This window comes from Megalobrama amblycephala, linkage group LG2, assembly GCF_018812025.1.
Source record: "Megalobrama amblycephala isolate DHTTF-2021 linkage group LG2, ASM1881202v1, whole genome shotgun sequence".
NCBI classification, from domain to species: domain Eukaryota; kingdom Metazoa; phylum Chordata; class Actinopteri; order Cypriniformes; family Xenocyprididae; genus Megalobrama; species Megalobrama amblycephala.
Window position 1 is genome coordinate 4,035,435 of NC_063045.1, and position 8,066 is coordinate 4,043,500.

An 8,066-nucleotide genomic window follows, 5' to 3' on the forward strand; every position below is an offset into this window, starting at 1 on the left:
TTATAAATGATTGATAAGTGTTATGTTAATATTTTATGAATGTTTTATTAATTCAGTTATAGTTTATTTATAAATTATTAGATAATGTTCAACAAATCATTTACAAAACATGAATAAACATTCATATATGATTAATAAGTGATATATTAATATTTTATGAATGTTTTATTAATTTGGCTATAAGTCATTTATAATTTATTAGTTAATGATCAGTGATTAGTTGATTATTAGTAAATTATCATTGGTAAATGATCAGTATATGATTTATTGATGAAGTTGTAAGCTGGTCTGTGTTCAAAAGCACAAACATGCAGGTATGCTAAAGCACTATTTTTAAGAAGAGTAATTTATTTGTTTTGAAGTGGATAAACATTTATAAATGCCTTACAGTCAGGTGATTCCAGTGGATTATATTAAATCCTTTCACTCATCAGCACAGACTTCTGTTCTGTGTGGAGTGTGTGGGGTCTAGTGATCAAGTCATCCTCTGATCCGGATTTACCTTCCACTGAAGCTCACATCAGGTGCACAGAGTTAAACACTCCATGTGTGTCAGAGAAGACAGCTGTCTATACCCTCACCAGTCAGCACTTACACTGCAGTACACACTACAAAGTGTACAACACCTGTTATAGATGATGTGTAAACGCATGAATAAATCATTTACAAAGCTTTCTGCATACCCTATTCTAAAGTGTAAACTATTCATCACGTATAAATGTCTTACATATCATTTGTAGACCTTCTTTATAAATTGTGTACAAACTGCAATTTGTAAATTTACCATTTATTTGCCATATGCAAAGTATATCTTTCAGTTACAGGATATAAAAATCTATACGAATCTCGATATTTAAATTATATATTTTTATATAAAAATTATGATATTTTATGCAAATATATTTTACTATTATATAGATATCTTTGAGCCCCTAACTCACCCCTTATACCTAAACATGACCACTTTTTAGCCACTTCACAAAAATAAAAACGCAATACAGATATATTTACAGTGACTGTTATCTTAGTTGATATACTGTTGTATAAAAAGTATAATATTAAGCTCCCTACTCCACCCTATAACCTTAAGCATAACCATTTTGACAATATACGTAGTGTAACAGGCAGATAAATGTACGTTAGTCACAATAATTTATTTAAAACATTACAAAAAACAGTATACAGAACAGACAAAACGACGCGTGTGCTACATTACCAGCGAAATGACAGCAAATCATAATTGTGTGTTAAGTGAAAGTGTTAAAAAAAAGTGTTTAATCGCTGCAAACATTCCTCTGATCTGCATTTCCATCCTTTTAAGCGTCGCGCTGATCTAACTCAACACAGCAACACAAATTCGGCATGTCGCAAGTGTGATATGGTGATTAAGTTCTCAAAGATAATATATAGTTAATAGTATTTTTCTAATATTATAAAATTGTATTTAATTCATTATATGTGTTTTTTGAGAAGTAAAGTCTGTTTTGTGCATTTCCTAAATTAATTATTTTCATTTGGCATACCTGCGTCATGACGTCATCGCACAATAAGTTGGTGCGCGCCTGTGATGTGCTTCATTCGTTGCAAATGAAGAGACGAGAAGCCATCACAGCAGACTCTATCTTCTTTCATTTTACTTCTTTCCAGGAGTGTTACAATTTTGGAGGCACCGCTGGGATCGATGTTCGGTGGAGTGACTCCCTGACCGGCAGAGCCCATCAAGCAACATCATCCCTCGCTAGCGAACCAGTTGAGCTACAGGGTGAGACAGTCAGGACGAGTGTCAAGTCAGTAAGTGAAATACCACTCTCAACGGCCTGTCTACATAGCAGCTAAAATGGATGAGCTAAAACATCTTCAAGAGGAAATTGGTGAGAAATTATGCACACTATCATGTGAAAAGCTGATAAAACTCTGTGTCTTCCTTCGGCTGACGCGAGAGGATGAAACACATGTGACACGTTTGTCCCTGTTAAACCTCATTAGTAACTATTTACTGAGAGCTGAGCTAGAGGAGTTCGAAGATGGCGGTATGGCCGAACTGTTAACAATTAATGATAAACTGAGCCAGCTCACAGGAGTCACAATTACTGCTCCTGAAAAAGATACAGAGAGGGAGGAAAGTAAACTTGGAGATGTTAACACAGCCCAGAGAACAATACAATTAAGTGGAGAGAATACAGCTGAATTGTTTTCTGCCATGCACATTAGCCCCACCGCATCACAAAATGCAGCCCAGAACCTAGTTCATTCTTCACCCGCTTTTCAGAGACAAGTCACCTCAACATGGCAGAAGGACTTTCAAAATTTCTGGTCTAATAGGAGATCTAGGGCAGAAGGATCGGCTCTCATTCTCCAGTCTGGCACGGCAGATAGAAGGTGGGCTCAAAAAGGGCTATGCAGAACAGGAAATAGTAGATTCTGTCATCAGGGCTATCACACCAGGGCTTCAGCTGCGGAGCTATCTTGAGGGAAAGGCAGGGCTGACGCTCCCAATGCTAAGGCGGATACTTCGTTCTCATTATCAGGAGAAAAATGCAACTGAATTATATAAGCAGCTCACTACAGAAGCTCAGCGCACTAGAGAAACACCACAAAGCTTCCTAATTCGAGCCCTTGATCTGAGACAGAAAATTCTGTTTGCTTCCCAGGAGGATGACTCAGGGTTGAAATATGATCCCGCCCTAGTTCAGAATATGTTTTTGCACACCGTCTTGACTGGATTGCAAAACGATCGAATCCAAAGTGACCTTCAACCATACCTTTCAGATCCCGCTGTCCCAGATGAAGTGTTGCTGGAGAAACTCAATGTCGCTTGTTCCAATGAATCTGAAAGACAAAATAAGCGAAAATATGAAAAAATGGTACTGTTCATGCTGTACAGTTAAATGAGCCTGCCCCTGAACAAAAACTTCAGTGCAAACAGTCAAAGTTTGATTTAATGTCACAACTGAAAAGCCTGAGTGATGATATCATGCAGATTAAAGAGTCAATTCAACAGCCCTTATCTGTCCCTCAGCAGTGTTTTGCAGTTTATGACAAAGAACCAGCAGCAGCGTCCCAACAGACATCAGGATGGACCCAAGTCCAAGAGCATAAGACCTGGAAACCCGATACAGTTACATATCAACAACAGGGAAGTCCATACATGTCTCCACACCAGTTCTCACAAAGCCAACAACAGGTGAGGGAACAGAAAATACCTCTTGTACCTGCAAATCCAGCTCAGTTGTCCACTGTTCCACCAGAACATTCTCTCCAGTCACGTCAGCATTATTCAATTGTAGAAACTCACCATGGACAGCCGTATCTGTATCGCTCTCCTCAGCAGTACCCCATGTCCATCAATTATGAATCTCAGCCGTCAAGCTTTGCAGCACCGCAGTATTATCACCAGCAGTATATGGTACCACCACAGCAGCACCCTCATCAGTTCCGCCAGCCCCGTCCCTCACGAGCCAGACAATGTTTCCATTGCCAGCATCGCAAGACAGAAGAACCTTGCACCCATTGTTATCACTGTGGCAGCAGCGAGCACTTCTCCGCTGGCTGTAAGAATAAAGGTGCCAGGCCTCAGCTTGGAGCTCCGTTAAACAGGAGCGGGTTACCCCCAAGGGACAGGGTGTGACCCGAACGGCAGAGAAGTCCCAAAAACATGAGAAATGTAGCATGGGCCATCAGGGACAGTTTGAGTCCCAGTTCACTTGATAGTATTTTAACTGCCCCTTGTCAAGTTAACCATCATTCTGCCATCACGTCCTTAGTGGGGAAACAGTGCCTTGTTACCTGTTATCTACAGGGAAAAAAGACTGAAGCATTATGGGACACAGGCTCCCAAGTATGCATTATAGATGAGGAGTGGAAAGCCAAATATGCACCTGAGGTGACACTGAGAAATATTTCAGAGGCAACCGAAGCACCAGACAGCTTGCGCCTGGTGGCGGCCAATGGAGCAAACATGCCATACAGTGGATGGGTGGAGTTGACTTTCAAGCTGGCATCTCCGGTGACCAATGAGAAAGAGTTAAACATTCCTGTGCTCGTTTTGAAGGACCAAGAATTGCCTAGACCCATCATTGGGTATAATGTGATAGAACAAATACTGAAACAAAGTGAAACAAGTGGATCTCTTGATGTGACTAATGCTTGTTTGTACAGAACTGTTAGAAGTGCTTTCCCTAGCATAAAGAAGAAAAGTGTACATACCTTCATTAACTTGGTGACTGCAGAGGACCTCAGCGAGTATGTAGTAAGAACCAGGAAGGAACCTGTGAACATACGGAAACACACCGTTATGCAACTTCAGTGTCTGGTAAACGTGCCTCACGTGCAACAAGATACGGTGCTACTGTTTGAGCCACATGTTAACCCAGTGTACCCAGATGGCCTTGAACTCTTCGATACCCTCCTCATTCTGGAAAAGGGGGCCCGGCCAATAATTACTATCAGTGTGCAGAATGGAACCGATCACGACATCACGCTCAGTGGTAGAACAGAGCTTGGAACTCTGCAGCCAGTTAAATCCGTCTTACCAATATCAAATACACAGGGTGAAGCTACAGCATCTGTTACTCAGGTTCTACCAGAGACAACTGAGGGAGATAGCAATACAGATCGATGGGACCCGCCCGGTGGATGTGAACCATTTAACTCCGCCCCAACAACAACAAGTTAAGCAGATGTTACGTGAAGAATGTCATGCCTTTTCGAAGTCGGATGACGATATCAGCTGTGTTCCAGGTTTGCAACTGAGTATCTCATTAAATGATAACACCCCTGTTTCCCGAACATACACATCAGTCCCTAAACCATTATATCAAGAGATGAAGGACTACTTACATGACCTGATTGCTCAAGGGTGGGTGGCCAAGTCTCATTCCCCTTACTCGTCTCCAATCGTCTGTGTCCGTAAAAAGGATGGCAGCCTCAGGCTGTGTATTGATTACAGGGACCTGAACAACAAAACTATCCCTGATCGCCAGCCAATACCCAGAGTGCAGGATATCCTAGATGGGCTGGGAGGTAACGCGTGGTTCTCGCTGCTAGACCAAGGAAAGGCGTACCACCAAGGTTTCATGTCTCCAGAGAGCAGGTACCTGACTGCATTCACAACACCGTGGGGCCTATACGAATGGATTCGTATTCCTTTCGGCCTTATGAATGCGCCTGCAGCATTCCAACGATTCATGGAAGAGAGCCTGGAAGGATTAAGAGACAAAATTTGCATACCGTACTTAGACGACATCCTGGTCTTCACTGAGTCCTTCGATGAACAAGTGGAAGCGGTGAAGAAAGTACTGCAGAGATTACAGTTCCCATGGAGTCAAGTTAAAACCAAGAAAATGTGAGCTCTTTAAGAAAGAGGTACGATATCTTGGGAGAATTGTGTCAGCTGAAGGCAGTCGTATTGATCCTGCAGACACTGTTGCTGTAACGGCACTGAAGGAACCAAACACCAAGCACGGTGGGGAGAGCTACGCAAGATTCTTGGCCTGCTTAGCTATTATCGGCAATACATTAAAGATTTTTCCCGAATTGCCAGTCCCCTCTATGACCTGCTAAAAAGTAACATTGAGGATGCTGGGCCACAGAGAAAGGGAAAACACAAAGTAAGAAACAACAAAAGAAATCATGTGGTGCCATCAAGTAAATCAATTGAGTGGACAGCAAAACACCAGGAGATACTAGAAAAGTTGATTAACTGCTTGATTGAGCCTCCAATCCTGGGATTTCCAGACTTCTCTCAACCATTCATCCTTCATACAGATGCGTCCAACCAAGGGTTGGGCAGCTGTCTTATACCAGCAGCAGAATGGCAAGCTGAGAGTAATTGCTTATGGTTCTCGTACTTTGACGGCAGCTGAGAAAAATTACCATCTGCACAGCGGTAAGCTGGAATTCTTAGCTCTGAAATGGGCCATCACTGAAAAATTCAGAGACTACCCTGTACTATGCACCAACCTTTACAGTTTTCAGTGACAATAACCCATTGACCTATGTCCTGACCTCTGCAAAGTTGAACGCCACTGGGTGTAGATGGGTGTCAGAGCTCGCAGATTTTCACTTCACCATCCGTTACCGTCCAGGTAAAGAAAACATAGATGCTGACTCGCTCTCCAGGATGTCGGCAGACCTGGAAACAACAATGAGAGAATGTTACTGAGCAGTTTTCACCTGACTGCGTGGGAGCTGTGATCCAAGCAGTGGAGCTCCAAGGGAATCCAGATGTGACACTTGCAGTAAGCCTGTCAGAGTGTACTGGCAAGTATGGAGGAAAATGAGGGAGTCCTCAAACCCCTGTCAAAAGAGGAAATCAGATTAGTACAAAGGGAGGACAAGGACATTAGAGTAATAATTGAACAACTTACAAGCAGGATCTAGGCCTCCTCAGCAGTGGCGTTCAGTCAACTCGGCAGCCTAAAGTTCTGCTGCGAGAGTGGGAGAAGCTGAAGTTAGATGAGCATGGCATCCTGTTCCGCCAAACGTCTCAAAGAAAACAGCTGGTGTTACCAGCGCTATTCAAAAGAACTGTTCTGAGAGAGATGCACAATGAGATGGGTCATCAGGGACTCGATCGCACCACAAGCCTCATAAGGGATCGGTTTTTCTGGCCTTACATGCAGAAAGACATTGAAAACTATGTCCTGAGAACTTGCTGCTGTATTAAACAGAAAAAACCCTGCCGTGAGACAAGAGCACCCCTCAAAACGACTCACCCATTTGAATTGGTGTCCATTGACTTTCCTGCATCTGGACAAATGCAAAGGGGGCTATGAGTACATTTTGGTGATCGTCGACCACTTCACTCGATTTGCCCAGGCATATGCCACCACCTCGAAATCAGCAAAAACAGTAGCTGACCGGTTATTCAATGATTTCGCCCTGAAGTTTGGGTTTCCGTCCAGAATTCACCATGATCAAGGGGGAGAATTTGAAAACCAGCTACTCACCCAACTCAAAAAGTACAGCGGCGTTGCCGGCTCAAGGACCACCCCCTACCACCCCCAGGGGAATGGGCAGGTGGAACGATTTAACCGGACATTATTGCAGATGCTGAAAACCCTGACTGAAAGACAAAAAGCTAATTGGAAAGATGCATTGAACAAATTAATCTTTGCCTATAACTGCACTAGATGTGACGTGACTGGCTTCTCACCTTTCCAACTGCTGTTCGGACGCTCACCAAAATTGCCCATCGATGCTCTCTTCGGACTCAACTCCGACAATAACTCCCAAAGTTACAGTGAAGTACATGGAAACGATGGACAAAGGGAATGCAGGAAGCTTGTGAGATAGCAAGAGAACAGGCAAACAAGTGTGCAGAAAGAAATAAAAGGAATTATGACCAACGAGTGAAGGTGTACTGACCTGTTCCCAGGAAGCAGGGTCCTCGTAAAAAACCTGACCCCGAGAGGTGGGACCGGGAAACTGCGAAATTACTGGGAGGATGAAGTTCACGTTGTTACGCGCCAGGTGGCAGATGATGCACCAGTCTATGAAGTAAAACCTGAACAGAGTAAAGGTAGATCACAAGTTTTACATCGCAATCTTCTTCTTCCATGTGACCATCTTACCTCTTGCAATCACACCAGCTCAAAGTACTAAACCAAAACAAGGACATCAACTAAGAAACAGCAGAACGCAGCCCGCCCGGGGAAGAGAATGTGAGTCAGAGTATGATAATGAAAGTGAAGAGGATGAGTACTACTTTCAAGTGGAGCCCTTTCAGATAAGACCACAAGAAAGCAGTGATTGCCTAGAAAAAAGAAATGTGCTATCACAACATTCAATACCTTCTGAGCCTCGATCTAACTCTCCAATGGTGGAACCAAGGCCACAGTCACTTCCAGCGGAGTCAGAGATAGGTCGTCCAGAGTCTGCACCTGAAATAAGAGAACAACTTAATGAAAAGGAACCAACTGTTGACCTAATGCAACAAGACTTACCTGTTAGGGAAGCAGCTGCAGCGCCTGGGTCCAGAGACAGGACCTCCAGAGGAAGAAAATGAGTACCAGTTCACCAGGAGAAAACGACGGCCACCTAAAAAGTTTACCTACGACAGTCTT

The 8,066-nt window shown here is 43.2% G+C and overlaps 2 long non-coding RNA genes across 4 annotated transcripts; both read right to left on the reverse strand.

Moving 5' to 3' along the window:
* Positions 1-1,636: 1,636 nt before the first annotated feature.
* On the reverse strand, positions 1,637-6,333 carry LOC125263214. 2 transcript variants are annotated; one of them, XR_007183715.1, is made up of 4 exons: positions 6,007-6,333; positions 4,207-4,268; positions 2,763-2,829; positions 1,637-1,755 (listed from the first exon to the last, which is right to left on the reverse strand). It is a non-coding gene; the product is annotated as an uncharacterized LOC125263214 (long non-coding RNA). The 2 variants fall into 2 exon arrangements; XR_007183716.1 differs by lacking the exon at positions 1,637-1,755 and adding an exon at positions 1,791-2,096.
* A 365-nt stretch (positions 6,334-6,698) lies between these two features.
* On the reverse strand, positions 6,699-7,639 carry LOC125263213. 2 transcript variants are annotated; one of them, XR_007183713.1, is made up of 4 exons: positions 7,369-7,639; positions 7,157-7,229; positions 6,951-7,066; positions 6,699-6,833 (listed from the first exon to the last, which is right to left on the reverse strand). It is a non-coding gene; the product is annotated as an uncharacterized LOC125263213 (long non-coding RNA). The 2 variants fall into 2 exon arrangements; XR_007183714.1 differs by having other exon boundaries at positions 6,951-7,081.
* Between the last annotated feature and the right edge of the window lie 427 nt (positions 7,640-8,066).